This window comes from Pinus tabuliformis, chromosome 3_2, assembly GCF_031772625.1.
Source record: "Pinus tabuliformis cultivar Carrire ecotype Pingquan chromosome 3_2, CPIR1, whole genome shotgun sequence".
Taxonomy (NCBI): domain Eukaryota; kingdom Viridiplantae; phylum Streptophyta; class Pinopsida; order Pinales; family Pinaceae; genus Pinus; species Pinus tabuliformis.
This window is the reverse complement of record NC_142302.1, coordinates 181,621,977-181,641,385: the sequence shown is the minus strand read 5'-3', so window position 1 is coordinate 181,641,385 and position 19,409 is coordinate 181,621,977. Positions and strand designations below refer to the sequence as shown.

The 19,409-nt window shown below is 38.5% G+C and overlaps 1 pseudogene; it reads left to right on the top strand.

Annotated features, from left to right (window-relative positions):
• Positions 1-3,083: 3,083 nt before the first annotated feature.
• On the top strand, positions 3,084-4,906 carry LOC149180390 (retinoblastoma-related protein pseudogene; annotated as a pseudogene).
• The last annotated feature ends 14,503 nt before the right edge of the window (positions 4,907-19,409 follow it).

The following is a 19,409-nucleotide window of genomic DNA, read 5'->3' as shown; positions in this document are numbered from 1 at the left end:
CTGCTTCCTAACATCCCTCCCCACTCCCAAAAATTTCCCCAAGAATTTAGAAGCCTCTTATCCCCTTCATTTCGCTCCATTTCGACAAAATTTCTTGTTTCACACATCGGGACAAGTCGCACTCAAATGATGTTCCAGAGCAATCAAAGATGAATTTTGGAAAACTGAGAGAGGTTTTTGTCCAAAACATGCCAAAGAAGAAAAACCTCCTTCACTTTTTGCACAGGTGTCATGGTTTTAGAGAAATGTCAAAATTACCATCGCCGGATCCAAGGAGGTTGGCCAAGGCACTAAAACGACGGAAAAGGCCCGATCCACTTCAAATTTTGGCCAAAGCCTCTTTGACTGAGCATGGCACTAAATAGCCCAGCCACAACACAAATCCCAAGAAATTTTGAGTATTTTGGGTAAATTTTGGTTTTTTAAGGCAATTTACAGGTTTTCTCCATTAACGGGTCTCACCCCCCGCGCGACCCTTCATCCCGGCAACTTCATTTTGCAAAAACTCAGCATTTCCAGACTTGTCATGAGAAGTTACATATGCTCATCAATGGACTTGAGATTTTATGAAGTTTTGGGCCTCCAGAAAGTAAAAAAAGGAGCAAAAAATGACTTTCTGCCACATTTTTGAGTTGCAGAAAGCAGTCTTGGGAGATTGCAATTTTGGAAGGGCAAATGACCACCAAATTTAGAAATTCCAGTTGGGTTGGAAAGTAGACTCACAGAACTTTCGAACAAGCCTACTCTTGCTCAGTTTGGACATCTGAAATTGCCCCAAATGTGGTCCCAAAGGCGCGTGACCCGTCAGGCAGAGGCGCGCGACCCGTCAGGCAAACTTCTCCAGATTTCAGTGTACAGCTCAGAAAAACGTAGTTTGACCCTGTTTGACTTTTTGGGGTGGATTATTATCCTATTTGATGTAATTATTGTACTTTATTGACACTTTTACTCTTATGTATCTCTTCTAGAAGATTCATTCATGAAAAAGGTGAAAATTAAATGAATGAATTGGTTTCCTAGCTTATAGAGGCAAGTTGTTTTGACTGCCTAGTTTGTAGTGCTTAGTTTAGAAGTGGTTGAAACAGCTCCTAGAATAGTGAGCTCGACCCATGGAGGCAGGGAAAGAGGTTAGATCATCTATATTATATACTTTCTTGCTCATTTTCATGGTTGGACTCTTGAGGGAGAAGCTATCAATATATTATTCACTGTATCTCTGCAATTTTTGGCTAAGGAAGACCAGGGTTTTGCAGTCCTTTTTGGGATTCTTGTGGTTACATGTATTGATGGTGTGTTTCTCAATGTACTTGTAAGTGTGTTATGTGAATCATTTCCTTTCTTTTCCTTCTGCATATTAAGCAAACGAAGTGTTAAAGTAAGAATTCATGACTGTCATGCTCTGCTTTTAAGTTTGTTTAATTTCAATGTTTTCTACTGTTTAAGGAGAATTCAAAGTTATTGTTTGCTCTCCTTAGCTCCTCACCTGTCATTCCTAATCATCCACCTCAATCAAAGGCATCAATACTGTCTCCTACCTCGCCCCAAAGAACCCCCTGCAGAAACTGTGTCCAATCCCCGCACCCAAAATTGCCATCCCCTCAATTTGCCACCAAAAACCCTAAAAACCCCAAAACAACCTTTCTGATTAGTTTACTAGCCTAAAATCAGTGTTACCTTATTGGTCATCTCATCCATTGAAGATTTTACCGAGATAGATCGGAGAGAGCCCTCTCCTGCCCCGTAGGGCTAGCTACGAGGCTAAGTGGTTTGATGTTGCCTTGAGGTTTACCTTTCTCAGCCTGAGGTGAAATTTCAAGCACTAACATATTGGCGACCATACTGGGTTGATATGTTTGCTTCATAAGTCTTAGACGGAGCCTGAAGTTACGCCAGGTAGCCTTCGAAACGCTTTTGCTTTGCATAAGCGGAAGTAGATAAACGCTGCTTCAGTCAATCTCCGTGAGCTTGTGAATACAGCACTTCATTTGCATTTTACCCCAGTACATGTATCAAGTTCAGATCTGATTGTTGATAGTGGACAACGATCAGACACTAACAAGGCTGAAATCATTCACTGGCGACCCCTTCACTGAAAAATCCAGAGATCAATGCTTCATGGTGACTTCACTGCAGAGAGATCAGTAGCTATGAGATTTTCAAGATGGACCGAATCACAAGAAGATATGCTCCCTTGAGCCGAGATCACATTCCAGGTTTTCCGAATAAAATTCCGAAGGTAGATTGGTCAAGGAATCTGCCTATATTTAATGATGATGGTAAGAAGGATGATGCCTTACATCTAGTTAGATTTCATATGCATATTCGCAAGTTGAAGGTGGATTTTCCTGAAGATTGCTTGATGAAGATATTCTTGGCCACTCTGGAAGGTAAAGCCCAATCATGGTATGAAAGTTTGCCGCCTGCTTGTATTTACTGTTTAAAGGATTTTCATGCTATGTGTTATCACTGACAAAATTCCAATGCCAAATGTCCTACATTTGTTTGATGGTAAAGGTCGGTGCTAGTCTAAGTTTGAGTTTTTGTTTGCCTTAGAGTCTGAGTCTTATGAGTCAACTATGTATTCTCGTTCATCACCGGTCATTCTCATTCATCCCCGGTCTCATTTCCATGTGTCAACTCTGTTCAAAGGTTATTATGTGCTACAAAGCCCTTTAGGTAATTTCGTAGCGCATAAGTCAGTTTTAAAGTGGTTTCGCAGCGCATAAATCCTTTTAGCAGTTTCGCAGCGCAACATGTTTTAGGTGATTTCATGCTGACCCATAACAAATCTCACCCAGATGTCATATTTAATCCGCTGTGTTTTAGATCGTTAGGTGTCGTGGTACTGGCACATGTTGCAGTTGTTGCTGAGAAGGAGACAAAGGTTCTGTTTACTATCTGGCAAAGATGTGTGGCTAGCTGTCTGTGCTTCCATTGAATACATGGAGAAGTTTGATCGGGATGGTGATGGTTTCATTGAGAATGGTGGATTCCCTGATCAGACATATGATACTTGGACGGTACATGGCATTAGTGCATACTGTGGAGGCCTATAGATTGCTGCACTTCAAGCTGCCTCTGCAATGGCAGATAAATTAGGTCATAAAGAGTACGCAGAAAAATATAGGAGGCAATTTCAAAGGGCTAAAGCAGTATATGAAGAGAAGCTTTGGAATGGATCATATTTTAACTATGATAATGGGACGAGCAGCAACAACAACTCAATTCAGGCAGATCAATTGGCTGGACAATGGTATGCTTGGGCCTCAGGCCTACCATCACTTTTTGACGAGAACAAAATACGAAGTGCTCTGCACAAAATATATGATTTTAACGTTATGAAAATTAAAGGAGGAAGAATGGGTGCAGTGAATGGCATGCATCAAAATGAAAAAGTGGATGAAACGTGCATGCAATCACGGGAGATATGGACAGGTGTAACATACGGTGTTGCTATAACAATGCTTCATGTAGGATTGGAGCATCAGGCCTTCATTACAACTGTGGGGATTTTTCTAGCGGGCTGGTCAGAAGATGGTTTTGGGTACTGGTTTCAAACACCTGAAGCTTGGACAATCGATGGCCACTATCGGTCCCTGATCTACATGCGTCCTCTTGCAATATGGGCGATGCAATGGAATCCCCCTAAAGCTGTTCTAGAAGCACCCAAGATAGATCTGATGGAGAGAGAACATCCATCACAGTTTCACGCCGGACTTGCAGCGGTTGCTGAGGCTTTCAAGCATGTGCATCAAAATGGACTTCTTCAAAGAGATGCCACAGTTCTTGGTCAAAGCAGGTTATATTTTGAATACACTTTATGGCAGTGATTGGGAGAAAAGACTTCAGGCAAAGGAAGCTCAGGCCAATTTTACACATTTGACTGAATTATACGAGTACTACAAGCGGATTTACAAGGAGTTGTTTTTATCAGGGGAAAGTTGGTCAAGGGTATCAAATTGCCATGAACCTTTCTCAAGTTATCTCCGATTTGGATGGATGCTTTTTTTTGGCTCTCAGAATCCATGTTTTTGGCCGGTTTAAAGATCTGGTTACTTGTGCAAATGGTCTAGTGTCAATTATGGCCATTTTAATTATCCACATTCCAGTCACCTTCAGAAAGTTTTCTTTAAATGATTCAACCCGCTTTGTCAGGAAATCTAGCAAAGGAATTGATCTTATGATTTGTCAAAGACTATTGAAAAGGTTAATACTCTAATAAAAGACATTCTGAAGAAAAACCCATTTCCAGGCCCGGAATGTCAAGCTAGAGAGTTGGAAGGCATAGACACAGATGGTTTTAGCTATTTTGAGGGTCTCATGGAGGAAACCTCCCTGAATTCAAGCATAAGAATTTTAGAGAGTAACTACATGGACGCAATTCATGATAGAGGAGAATTGGATGAGAGGATGTTTGTGAATGATGAGGATAGTTTGTTTGGTTCTGTCCGTGCATCTATTGATTCTGTCAATATATTGGGGGCAAAGCGAAAGTACGAGGCTATCTCCTCACCAATGAAGAGAATAACAAGTCCATTATATTCCCCAGTCTATCCATCAGCTTCAGGAACAATATATTCAAATGTCAAGATGCTGCCACCTACACCAGGGAGCACAACAATGACTACTGCGAAGTGGCTTCGGACTGTCATAGCACCACTTCCAGCTGAACCTTGTAAAGAGCTTAAAACAATTTTTTGCTTCTTGTGACAGAGATGTAACTGATGATCTTATTAGCAGGGCACATATAGTCCTGGAAGCCATTTTCCCCAGTAGTGGATCGCAAGACCTCTATGTTGCCAGAAGTTTGCATAGTGCAGTTCTGATGGATAGGATCTGGGCAGTGCAGCGCAGGATGGAAGCCTTAAAACAGTTTAAGTTATATACGTTCCCGCCTGGCTGCTGACTGTACAACATGGTTATTAATAAGGAGTTTGGGTGGATTTAAGTGTCTAGCATTAGCATTGGACTCTTTTCTCTGGAAATCATACGATTCAAAGTTGTGTTCTTCGCGGTCTGGAATCTATTGAAGTGGCTGTAAGAAAAGGTGCTTTGCAGTGAAAGGTTCCAGGTTGGCAGGTACTCTGCTTGCAGAGAAATCTGGGCATGCTGTTTGAGTTTTATAGGAAAAGCTATTGACATTGAAGCCTGGCAGCTGAACAGGATTACTTGCAAGTTGTTATTCATTTGTTGGAATGATGAGTAGTCAAAAAGGGGATAGTTTATGGCACAAAGAATAAACTTGATGAACAACCTGAATGGTTTAAAAGAGGCACACGAGGCATATGTTGGAAGCATCAGAAAAGAAGTTGGTTTGGATAGTTTAGCATCTGGGTCTGATGGTAAGAGGTTGAAATGGTTTTGAAAGATGAAATTGTTATTGCTTCTTTTGTAAGAGACGCTGTGAATTGTGTTTTAGATGGTGTGAATTCTGCAACAGATGCAACACGTTTCAAGTTTCATAAAGGATTTCGGGAGGAAGTGACCAATAAATTGAACAAGGAGACAAGGCAATGTGCATCAGCAGTAAAATTGTTTACCAAGTTCAAGTGCATAAAGAGTAAATACGTTGTAGGTAAACAGAGTTATCTTCAACAGCTAAACCAGCATGATAAAGACCTTTTCAATCTACTTGCACAGGTTTTTGGCAATGGTAGCTGTGTCACTTCTGATTCAGATATTAAAAGACAAGACAAATCTGGTGCTCCTTTTTCAGGCAATGAAATCGAAGATAAGGTTTTGTCATCACACAGGTACATGAAAACGGTGGACAGCACATCAAGGACGTGGCAGTGTGCTCTATTTTGGGTAATTAAAGGCTAAAGACATGTTTCTGTGCATTCGAGTACTTTGGAGAAAACTGAAACCGAGAAACCAGGGACATCTCTTAATATTTCTGAGCAGTTAAAAGAATCAGCATCCAAGGTAAACGTGGGGCATTAAACATCCATCTCAGCTATCTCAGCCAAACTCCAGATGTCAAAGAACGACGAGAAGCCATCATGAATATAATATAGAGTTAGAGTCATAGTAGATTTAGAACTCTTAAAAACTACAGTCAGCACTTTGTTGCATTTATTAGTTAGTTAAATGTTGATAGGTGTCATTAGAGGTAGTGATCGAATTCCCCTCATGCTGGAGGAGGAATCTCGATCAACTAGAATAAGAATTCTATATATAGCTGAAACAGCAAGGTAATTAAGGTTGGAAAATTTTATAACAGAGGACTGTTTTGGCTTATGTAAAGACAGAATTCAGTAATATAAGTTGGTTGTTTTTCTTCTCAGGATTCATGAGGGATTTCCATGTTTAGAATGTGTGATTTTAGTCTTTCCTTAATGTCTTTTACAGTTGCATATATGTATAATCACTCAGAATTCACTGATTGTGCTCTGACTTCCTGTATGCATGTATGAACTGTGGTTTTGTATGAGTTGTGTTCTGAACATCTAAATGCTAAATGCCCTGACTTCTATGTAAAGGCAGTATCATTATTTACTGAAGTATGATTGACTCCATAGGCCCAATGGAAATTAGTTTAATATTTGTCCAACCTTCATATTTGTCAATGTTATTCCACAAGAGTTAGCCATCTTATTATTAGTCAAAATCAATAACCCTTTGAGAGAGCCCTCTCAAGCTAGGGAGGCTAAGCCTTAGTCTAAAGATTGGTTTGAAATAGTTACTTGAAGTCTTCCTGGTTTGCAGCCTTCCAGGGCTTGATTTTGAGATAACACTATGTTCATTGAACGATATAAGGACTCTTATCCATCATTAAATTTAGTTCAAGATTGTTGCAAGCATGCTTGTAGTTTTATTGAAAGCCTTGAGAAATATTATGAAGATGATAATTTTTTGGACGTTGAGATTATGGAGGCTCTGTATGAGAATCCATTTCAGCCACATGAAGAGAACCTAGAGGATTCCCATAGAGACGATCATGAAAATTTGCAGCAGGACCAAGATCTTTGTACAGTGGGAAATGAAACAATTTCGCATCTTGACAGTCAACAGGAATTGCATGAAATGGATCAAAGGTATGAGGAAAATCTGTATACTCCTTCACTTGAAATCAATGAAGACAATCACTGTTTGAACAAAAGAAAACAAAAGATATTATCTCCTCTATCTGAAGATGAGATAGATCTACTTTTGAGAGGTCTTGTTCCAGTTCAAGTTAACGCAGAAATGCAGTGTGCACATGGTCAAGAAGATGATGGTGGACCTTCTTCCTCTTCTGAAAAGGATGACAGTCTGGTAAGCAGCTTTATAGATCAGCAGGTTGAAGTTTGTTATATGGCTGAAATTGATGAAAGAGAAGAGCTTGTTTCAGATCTTCCCACAGAAGAAGACAGGACAGCTACTTCAGTTCTAGATTCAGATTGTGATGACCAAGCATACCTTGTGCTGAATCCTGAAATGGAGGGTTTTGTTGTTGAGACCATAGACAAAGTTTTTGATCCAAATGTTCTCATGCCATCAGAACAAAGCCTACATGAGGAGGTAGTTCAGTCAGTTCATGAAAAACAAGATGACATCTTCATTCAAGTAAGTGAAACAGTTCCTTTGGATGAATTTATGGTAGATGATAGAAATGTCATTTTTGCACTTCAAGAATCAGCTGAAGTTTCTTTCCTTATGATTGAAGAATGTAATAAGGAACTTGATAATTTGGTTGTGATATCATATGAAGATGACCTACAGCACATTCACACCATAGAAGAACAAAACATTCAGGATTTCCATTCAGATTCCTCTTCATATGTTTCATGTGTTGAAATGCTTTTCCAAGAAGAGATCTGCTCTTCCATTTGTTCAAAGTTTTTTGAAGCCCATGAGCATACTTTCACCGAAGCACATGAGGAAGGCAAATCAGAATTTGAAGCAAAAGATACCTTCTTCTTTCAGCAGGAGGTGGCAATGTCAAGTCTTCATGTTTTCCAGGATCCAATGGCAGATTTGTTGTAGTCAGCAGTGAAAGTGATTATTGTTGTGTTCAGTGATGAAGGAGATCATGGTCAGCTATGTTTTTGGATGCTCAGTTACCAGTATCTATTGTTGATCATGAGATCTGATCGGGAGAATCAGTCAAGAAGGCATCTGCTTGATTGGTTGCATTGGCATTTTGATATAGTTTGATGGTATATTGTCTTGTAAGAAACACAGGTGGTTGTCATCATGATTTCAAATCTTGATGGACTGCTGCCCTTCAATAAGCATTGTAAGTTTTTGTTTTAGTTAGGTCAGTCATGAGTCATTTGTGAGTCAGTTTTCAGTCATGTAGGTTTCATAATTGAGTCGGTTTCAATCAAGTTTCAGTCAATAAATGAGTCAAAGTCTTGTATTGTTTATCAAATAATGACTCCATTGCCCAATGGTTGAAAGCACTGGTCTGCTCTCCTAGAGGTCTGCGGTTCTTGGCACCTCCAAGGAGCTACCATCCCCATTGGAGCCAATGTTAGTGTCAGTATTTCCAGCCTTCCTCCAGTGAGAAAATATGCTCTTACAAAGTGGTCTCAGAGTGTCAAGGTCAAATTTTGTCATTTCAAAGAGTTTTCAAGCAAAATTTGGTCACTAGGCATTAGGTCTAGGGTTTGATCCCACTCTTTTCAAAGTTGCCCAAATGCCCATATATGTCACTATTCAGCTAAGTCTATCATCATTCATAGGGTTTTCATTATCATCTCAGTGTCTAATGAGTCATTTTACACCTTGTCCATGCTTCAGTTGCGCCTAGGTAGGGTCATTTCCCTCTCCTAGGGTTTTGAAAGCTAATTTCTCTTGGATGGTCAAATCATCGGCAAAACTTGTATCCTGATGTTCATACACCTTCCAATATCCTTAAAATACCCTATCAAATGCTTCCCATCCCTTAGATCCCCCAAATTCCTCATTTTTGCACAAACCCTAGTTTCTAGCTACAACCTGGCAATTTTCTAGGTTTGGCCTGTGTTTTTCCCTTTTGGACCCCTTCCCCTCACTCAATCTCTGAGATTCCACTTTCCCCTACTTCCTAACATCCCTCCCCACTCCCAAAAATTTCCCCAAGAATTTAGAAGCCTCTTATCCCCTTCATTTCGCTCCATTTCGACAAAATTCCTTGTTTCACACATCGGGACAAGTCGCACTCAAATGATGTTCCAGAGCAATCAAAGATGAATTTTGGAAAATTGAGAGAGGTTTTTGTCCAAAACATGCCAAATAAGAAAAACCTCCTTCACTTTTTGCACAGGTGTCATGGTTTTATAGAAATGTCAAAATTACCATCGCCGGATCCAAGGAGGTTGGCCAAGGCACTAAAACGACGGAAAAGGCCCGATCCACTTCAAATTTTGGCCAAAGCCTCTTTGACTGAGCATGGCACTAAATAGCCCAGCCACAACACAAATCCCAAGAAATTTTGAGTATTTTGGGTAAATTTTGGTTTTTTAAGGCAATTTACAGGTTTTCTCCATTAACGGGTCTCACCCCCCGCGTGACCCTTCATCCCGGCAACTTCATTTTGCAAAAACTCAGCATTTCCAGACTTGTCATGAGAAGTTACATATGCTCATCAATGGACTTGATATTTTATGAAGTTTTGGGCCTCCAGAAAGTCAAAAAAGGAGCAAAAAATGACTTTCTGCCACATTTTTGAGTTGCAGAAAGAAGTCTTGGGAGATTGCAATTTTGGAAGGGCAAATGACCACCAAATTCAGAAATTCCAGTTGGGTTGGAAAGTAGACTCACAGAACTTTCCAACAAGCCTACTCTTGCTCAGTTTGGACACCTGGAAGTGCCCCAAATGTGGTCCCAAAGGCGCGCGACCTGTCAGGCAAACTTCTCCAGATTTCAGTGTGCAGCTCAGAAAAACGCAGATTGACCCTGTTTGATTTTTTGGGGTGGATTATTATCCTATTTGATGTAATTAATGTACTTTATTGACACTTTTACTCTTATGTATCTCTTCTAGAAGATTCATTCATGAAAAAGGTGAAAATTAAATGAATGAATTGGTTTCCTAGCTTATAGAGGCAAGTTGTTTTGACTGCCTAGTTTGTAGTGCTTAGTTTAGAAGTGGTTGAAACAGCTCCTGGGATAGTGAGCTCGACCCATGGAGGTAGGGAAAGAGGTTAGATCATCTATATTATGTACTTTCTTGCTCATTTTCATGGTTGGACTCTTGAGGGAGAAGCTATCATTGTATTATTCACTGTATCTCTGCAATTTTTGGCTAAGGAAGACCAGGGTTTTGCAGTCCTTTTTGGGATTCTTGTGGTTACATGTATTGATGGTGTTCTTCTCAATGTACTTGTAAGTGTGTTATGTGAATCATTTCCTTTCTTTTCCTTCTGCATATTAAGCAAACGAAGTGTTAAAGTAAGAATTCATGACTGTCATGCTCTGCTTTTAAGTTTGTTTAATTTCAATGTTTTCTACTGTTTAAGGAGAATTCAAAGTTATTGTTTTCTCTCCTTAGCTCCTCACCTGTCATTCCTAATCATCCACCTCAATCAAAGGCATCAATACTGTCTCCTACCTCGCCCCAAAGAACCCCCTGCAGAAACTGTGTCCAATCCCCGCACCCAAAATTGCCATCCCCTCAATTTGCCACCAAAAACCCTAAAAACCCCAAAACAACCTTTCTGATCAGTTTACTAGCCTAAAATCAGTGTTACCTTATTGGTCATCTCATCCATTGAAGATTTTACCGAGATAGACCGGAGAGAGCCCTCTCCTGCCCCGTAGGGCTAGCTACGAGGCTAAGTGGTTTGATGTTGCCTTGAGGTTTACCTTTCTCAGCCTGAGGTGAAATTTCAAGCGCTAACAGTAGGTACATGTCAGTAGAGGACATGTGGTAGGATCTTATTGGTTGTATATGATGATGTCGATGATAGATGGCATGCAACATGGACGACAGATGGTAGGTTACATGAATGACATGTGGCACATCATGAAACATGTGGACATGAGGTAGCAAGAGAAGACACATAACACATGCTATTTGGTGCACATGGACTTTACGTGACAACTTTTGATGCCTTGGTATCTACCACAGGGATTGGTTTCATAAGGTTTTTCAATGTTATATGATTTTGGTATTTTCATGATTTTACAAAGTGGGGGCCATCGATCACCGCCAACTTCCCATCGGCATGGGTACAATGTATTGTGAACGTCATCCAATGATAGATCGGTGAGTGGTGAGGTAGCATTTCGACACTTATATGCCAATTATATCATTGTTAGGTCAGAGTTTTATCCATAGGAATACTCATCTCGTAGAAGTGGTGAGCAATCAATGGTAAGAAATAGAGTGACGAGCAACACAAAGACATCGATGGATGGAAAATTCCTCGGTAGTTAACATCCGTTAATTAGACCGTCAATTAGATATTGGTGGGTGCATGCAGACTTCGGTGGTAAGCGACAATACTATAAATTCCTTAAGGCTTAAACACTCTATTATGTGCCACAACCATATGCACTGGGGAGTAAGCACCTAGGTTCTATCGGGCATCCAAAAAACAAGTATAGAGAAAATTTGGCTTAGTAGTGAGTGACAAGTAATGGGATTAATGTTGATGTAAGCTTCTGGTGAACTATGTGAGTAATGGGTTGTTAAGTGTCCTTCAGGCTTAAGCCTGTAGTATGGCCTGGTGTCATATGTACCTGGGAATAGAAAACTAGGGGCTATGGTTTGGAAATTTGATGGCGACAGTCATGAAATTTTGTTCTACAGTAGGAAATGATAAAGTTAATTTTTTAACACATCAGCGAGTCTCATTCTATAAATAAAATGAGAACGACATGAGAAGGGTGTGTTCAGAGGCAATCAAATCGATGAAACTATAATGAACATGCAACTCAAACTGAACTAAAAGCATTCCCATGCATAACTATGAGCTGCTACTGTTGTTAACTGATAGGAGAGAATGAGAACACACATATGAGACGTAATTGAGCAACGATATAAACATGAGTAAAAGAGATACATATTTGAATTATAAGTGTTGGTTAAATTTAAAATGTGAAGATTAATCAAGTATAAAAGCAACCGTGAGTTTAAATAATTCTAGATCTGAAAAGAAATCAAGTTGCAGTGTTGCTGAGAGGGTTGAGAGGGTCTTCAGAGAGTAGAGAGGGTTGAGTTTGGCAATACAACCCAAAACATATCTGAATGAAGATATGAGATCTAAGATGTTCTTGTATGGTGAAAGGATGCAGAACTAAAGTGCATTTCAAGTTGCTGCATAAAATGATGTAGAGCAGATAAAAGTCGATTTGAGTGATGATATTAGATTTGAGTCCGAGGAGAAGAGATGATGAGCATATATGAACATTATGACCAAATTTGGGTGAGAAGTGAAGTTTAGATCTAAAATAGATTAAGAAATATGAACATATTTTAGAAGAAGATGAATGTTAGATCAAAGAAGATGAGTATATATGAGATATAAACAATTTATTTTGTAATATTTTAATTAAAGAGCCTTTGGCTTTGAGTTTAAAAATGGATGAAAGAGGGATTTTCTAGGAAAAGTAGGTTGGTGCCTGCATATTAGGGAGTGGCTGCTTCCTTCACATCAGTGCCTGTAAACTTTATGGATTTGGTGCTTCCTTCAAGTTGGTGTATGTAAAGATTAGGAGGTTGGTGCTTGTAAAAAGTGGGTGTTGGTGCTTCCAACAAGTAGGTGTTTGCAAAACAAGGTATGGGTGCCTCGTGGTTGGTGCCTATAAACTTGATATAGGAGTTGGTTGGCACTTGCATGGCTTTAAGAGAAACAAAATATTTGTGGTTTTCTCCCTTTATGGGTTTCCACGTGAATATATATGTCTCATATGTGTATGTTGTTTGATTTATGGGGGTTTTATGTGATTGATTAGTAATACCGTAAATAATATTAAAGATTAGTCAAATTTGTATAATATTGATTCACACCGTGCCCCCCCTCGTTGGTATTATTTTGGTTTCTATTAAGATTCATGATTTGAGTGCCTAGCAAGGTCGATTAGATCAAATCTCTATAATACGTTGCAATTAATAAATAATAGGCTTTTTGGGATTTTTGTTGAATATTTGCCTATAAAGGCAAGAAAACCTAGCTTGTGAATACATATTATTATTTTTGAGAACTTAGATTTCAACTTAGGACCTAAAATTTTGTTTCTAAACTTTTTTTTGGTTATGTTAATCAATTCATGGAGTGCTTTTGAAATTTTCAATCATTGGTTAAAGTTAAGTGTGCTTGCTGAGTTGTGGAAGGGCCCCCACCACTCAAGTTAGTAAACTCTTTCTTTGTTGTGTATTGACCTAGTGTGTATTTACTTTTTGATACTATTTATTATCTTATTTCTCTTGTCTATATTCCTTTGATTACATTTTGTACATTCAAATCTAAAGTTGTTTATAAAACTAGTTTCATAGTCATTGTGTAGATATGCTTTAAAACTAGTTTAAAACCTCTATTTATAAGTATTCTTTTATGATTATACCATCGTTATATTATTTATTTTTGAATGGTTTTAATGTTGTTTTAATTTAGTTATGTCAATTGATTCTTAATGTGAGCTTACTAGCCATTGTAAGCCACATATCAATATATTACATTAGTATATCATAGAAGCCATGTTTATTTAATATTGCGTCAGTAGAATATATCTTTTGTTGTAGTTTTAAGTTTTTTAATGATTCTTTTTATCATAGAGTAGTTGTTGTTTGAAGCAACAATCTAATTGGCAAAGTTGACCAAGGCACTCAGAGTGTCATTCACCATCTTTCTCGATGAAGAAGGCCCCAACTTTTTGATAATTTTTTTAGTTATCCTTGAACTAACAAACACCACAGTTCCCTATTTTTCATCTCTTGCTTTCCTTAGAATAGATTAATGGTTCTAGAACATATTGGTTAAAAGGGTGAGTAGAAGACTATAAATGACTACCTGTTTTCACTCTCACAAATGGGGAAGGTTGTAGTGCATTCTCAACCTACTAATTGGTACTCGGTAAAAATCCATTAGATTGACTAAAATTATATTGAAGTGTCTTGTTTCCTTTAGTGGCAAGAAAGGCCCTAGTGCAATAATTAATCACTTAGATTAAAAACCCCTTTGACCATTTTCATTTCAAAGCATTTGAGTGAAAGCTTGATATCTTGAACATGATTGCGTAGAGAATTTTGACTTATGTCAAAAGGCCCAATATGTACCCAATCTGAAGTATTCATAAATTGAGATAATGTGTTTAACATTTCAAGCCTATGTCATTATATCAAAATATGTATTTCGTGCTTCTTTAACTTAGCATTTAGTTATGATTTTAATTTCCCAACTCAACCCAGAAGTGACAACTAATCTAATGTAACTCATTACATATTGTAGTATGCTTCCACTTTTATGAACACCAGACGAACATGAGTATCGTGTCCTAGTTTAGGTCTCTAAATTAGCCCGACAAGATCTAATTGTCTTGAGAAGATAACAAGAAACATGAAGGCAAAAGGGAAGGATACTTTCCTAACATTAGTGTGTTCCAAGTACACATTGCACCATGTTATTTAAATTGTGTCTAGTACTTTTTACAATGTGGATTACTTCTTATAGTGAGGATATGCTCGTGAAGGTAGGACAAAAACGTAGATGTGAAGTCTCTTACAAAAGGAATTGGTATTTAAAATTTTAGCAGGCACATTATACATAATTAGAATGGAGGGCATACTTTGGTGATGTGTACCACCATTGGATATATAAAAATTTGTAAGAGATGCTTATTTGAGTATTGTTCAAAGTTTTTTTCCTCATAAGGACTACCCAAAAAATCCTTTGTACAAGATTATGGAGGATAATGACAATCGATGCTTGTTTCAACTAGGTGAAAATGGGAAGCAATTCCAAAATGTGGCCGTCAAACATCATATAAAAAAGTATGTTAAGCTTCATCTAATTTATCCTACAATCCTTTTGAGCATGAGGGGATAGATTTCATTAAACCTTTCATCATATCAAAGAAGACATGGTGAGTATGTGTCATTGTCCCCACAAATATGTTTACAAAGTGGGTTAAGGCTTGGGAAATGAAGGAAAACACAATGTAAGTGACTGTAAATATTTTTTATTTGAGGATGCAATACATGTAGGTTTTGGATGTGCAATACATATCACTTCCAAACAGGGTACTTATTTTAATTAAAATTCCATTTCAAGTATCATGGATATATTCAATATTTTGCATCAAAACCATAAATTTCATGCTATTGGAATCCTCCTGGGACACACTCTTGATGCAAAATCCTGCTCTTAGTGAGAGAGTTTAGGGAGTGACCTTGGTTGCTCTAAAAAATACTCTTGATAGTTGCATTTTAGGGAATGTGCTCCTTGACCTCTTACTGTTCTCCTTACCTTTGTCAGAAGTGGAATGCTCCCTACCACACTCATTGGGTTCCCTCCCATGTTCCCCTTGTGTTCCTCCAATGCTCCAACCATGCTACTCCATACTACCACAACTATCACCTGCTCATGCAAAAGGAAGAAAAAGTCCTTTTTAGAAAGAAAAAAATGGGGCCCTCCAATAAGTTTAGGGTTTGCAATTATTAGCCCATTATTATGAGGATTCAAAGACGAATATAGCTCTAAGATATGGAATACTATCCTATTTAATAATAATGATCATGATGAAATACCACCCTTATATATTTACCTAGTCACCCTAACTAGGGCTCTAGCAATTTGAGCTTCATGTTTAGTTTCATCTATATATTTTATATAATTACCTATGGATGTTTGAATATATCTGTAGCTTTTGATTTGGCTACACTACCATGCAAAGGGCCACGGGGAAATCATGGTCGTGCAAAGACTCAATTGGAAGGAAAAATAAATAGAAACTAGAATAATCACTTCATCTTTTCACTACTTTATGTGTCATGGAATTTTATGTTGGTTCAGTGGTTTTCACCTTTCAATCTTCATACTTAATTTAAATTATTATTTTAGAACTTATGCAGATACCCATTTTGTGAACATAGCTCTTTGGTCACGTTAATAGTGGGTAGATAACCTATTTCATTCCATAAATCACTAGTCTGCTTCCAATGATATCATTTTAGAATACTTGTATTTTAATTGATTGATCTGATACTTGAATGATTAATCATTAATACGCCATGGATGACATTTCTAAATTCATAATATCATAGTACTCATCTACAAATAACACGAATATGTATCTTTTCATATACTCTATATATAATTTGGCACAATACAATTTCTTTTAATATAAATGCATTATAATATATACAAATATATTGTATGAAAAATGGTGGAACCTAGCGAGGTCATAAAATAGAGGGGGGGTTGACTACACCAAGCCACCTGATACATGGTTTGGCCCTATTGCTTATGTTGTTTTCTTTTTGTAACCATATTGGCATAAAAATGTGAAGGCATTGTTTACCTGAGAGAAAACTCTTTTCAATGTCTTCCAAAATGTATATGACCGCAAAAGCTATTTGAACCTTTCTGTTTTGTAACCCTATTTGCATAAAAATGCATTATTTATTAGCCATAGAACTCTTATCAACGATAAATAAGTACTTAAGAATTTTAACATCAATTGCAAAATGATGGTGTCGTGCTTTATAGAATATGAATAGATAATATAATACCTATCATTTAATAGAACGGATTTTTTAATCTATTACCCTATGAGAGTTCCAAGGGTTATTCAAGTGAACATGTAAGTCACAACTTACTTTCAGTTCTTACATTGAGATGTGAGGAAATGTGTTAAAATTTAATCTACAATGAAAATAAGAATACAAGTTTAAGTGACTAATTAAGTACCCTAATTTATTTTGCAAATTTAAGACACCGAGTATATATAAAACAAAATTAGCAAAAAACTTTGTTTTTCTTCATCTCCTTATTTAAATTGCCTAATGGATGCCTTAGCACACTGATGGGATGAATTTATAAAAAGGTTATGTTGGAAATATAAAACATTGTCCATGATATTATTATTATTATTATTATTTTTCTTCATGTTAATTACTCTAATAGGAGTTCCTCTACGGGGTTGGGCTAGGCAGATTTAGCCAACGACAAAGGCATGTTTTTGTCATCCTCCTCTGAATAGAAAACTGGCATGTGGGTTTCAGTTCCCCGATTCGCCCATGCAAGTGAGATGCCTACACCCATTACGTTACCTTCCCCGTGACCACTGTAGGAATTTACAGGGTAAGTTCCTCAGAAAGAATACCAAAAGGACACCGCTCACAACCAGATCTCAAATCAATACACCAGTATTTTTGACGTGGTTAAAACCCTCAGAGTGCAAGGAGGGAAACAGTCCACGGCCTGTCCCAACGTGGGTACAGACAATTTATTAATCAAAGAATGAAAATTTACATAAGCTTCTCTCATGCACGGATTACCCGAACAATGACCCTCCATGCGCTTTAAATAGAACTCATGGACCAATCGGGTGTCAAGCCACGGATCAAGTGTCGATAATACCGAGGTGAGAGTGAACCGTCGGATCACTACATATCGTGACCGTCGGATTGTAAGTTACAATATGTACAACGGTAAAGAAAGACACTTTACCTAACTCTATACCTAACTCTAAACTAGACCAAGTTGATCTTAACTATATCCTATGTGTCGGAATATCCTAACATCCCCCCTTAAGAACAACTTGGGATAGGATTGAAGGATTTACAAATATGACACAATAGGAGAAGGAAGGAGGCACTAGAGCCTATCCCCCCTTAGTGACAACTTCCTGAACTCTAAGCATATATCGAAGTTTAGTGAACTTCGCCTCTGTGAGAGCCTTTGTGAAGATGTCTGCAATCTGATCATCTGTTGGACAATATTGTACTTCAAGAGCATGGTCATGAATGAGTTTTCTGATGAAGTGCATGTGTAGTTCGATGTGTTTGCTGCGCTGATGCTGGACTGGATCTTTGCATAGCTGAATGGCACTTTGATTATCACACCAAAGGGAGGTTGGATGCTGCTGCTCAAAGCCAAACTCTGATAGGATCTGACGAAGCCACAAGGCTTCCTTACTAGCTTCCACGGCACCACGATACTCTGCTTCTGCTGACGAAAGAGAAATGGCAGCCTGTTTCTTACAAGCCCATGTAATAGGTCCTGAACCAAGAGTGAAGACATAACCGGCAGTAGACTTCCGATCATCAAGGTCACCAGCCCAATCAGAATCAGTGAAACCAACTAACAGAGGAGCTGCTTTGGCACTGTAATGAATCCCAAACTGTACTGTACCTCGAACATAACGAAGTATTCTTTTAGCTGCTTTCCAATGACTTTCACGGGGGTTTTGCATAAAACGAGCAACAAGGCCAACAGCAAAGGAAAGATCAGGACGAGTATGGGTTAAATACAAGAGTTTTCCGACAAGTTGACGGTATAAGGTAGCATCAACTTCAGGAGAAGTACAAGAGACTGAAAGTTTGATTCCAGACTGAAAGGGAGAAGGGGCTGGCTTACAGTCTTCCATGTGAAAATGACGAAGAATATCACAAGCATACTTGGACTGGGAAAGGAAAATACCTTCTTGGGATTGCAAGACTTGAAGACCGAGAAAATAGTGTAAGTGTCCTAAGTCTGTCATTTCAAATTTCTTTTTAAGGCTGGACTTCACATGGTTTATAAGGTTGGGATCACTACCAGTAAGGATAAGATCATCAACATAAAGAACAAGGATGATAAGAGAGTCACCCACTTTCTTGGTGTAGACAGTATTGTCAGAATGACACCTAGAAAAGCCAGATTCTAAAAGAAAGCTATCCATTTTGGCATACCAAGCCCGAGGAGCTTGTTTGAGGCCATAAAGGGATTTCTTAAGTCGACAAACGAGGCTGGAGTCTGTTTGTATGAAGCCAATGGGTTGTTCCATATAGATTTCTTCCTGCAAGTCCCCATGCAAGAAGGCAGATTTAACATCCATTTGATGGACTTCCCATTTTAAAGAGGCAGCAAGGGAAAGAACAAGGCGGATAGAGTTCATTTTGGCAACTGGAGAGAAGGTTTCAGTGTAGTCAATGCCTTCAACCTGTGAAAAGCCCTTAGCAACTAGACGAGCCTTATGTTTATCAACTTTCCCATCTGGTCCATACTTGGTTCTGTAAACCCATTTGCATCTAACAAGTTTGCGTCCCTTTGGTAGAGGAACAAGATCCCATGTATCATTTGTCATCAATGAATGATATTCTTCATTCATAGCTGCTTCCCAATGTGGATGGCCTGAAGCTTCTGCAAAAGTGTCAGGATCATGATTTACTGGAGCTTGAGCCAGTAAAGAAGAGGCTCTTTCAAACTGAGAACGTGTACGTCGCTGATCTGTAGGATCACCGGCAAGATCACCTGCTGCATCCCGAGTAGCACGGACCCATCTTGGAAGTTGAG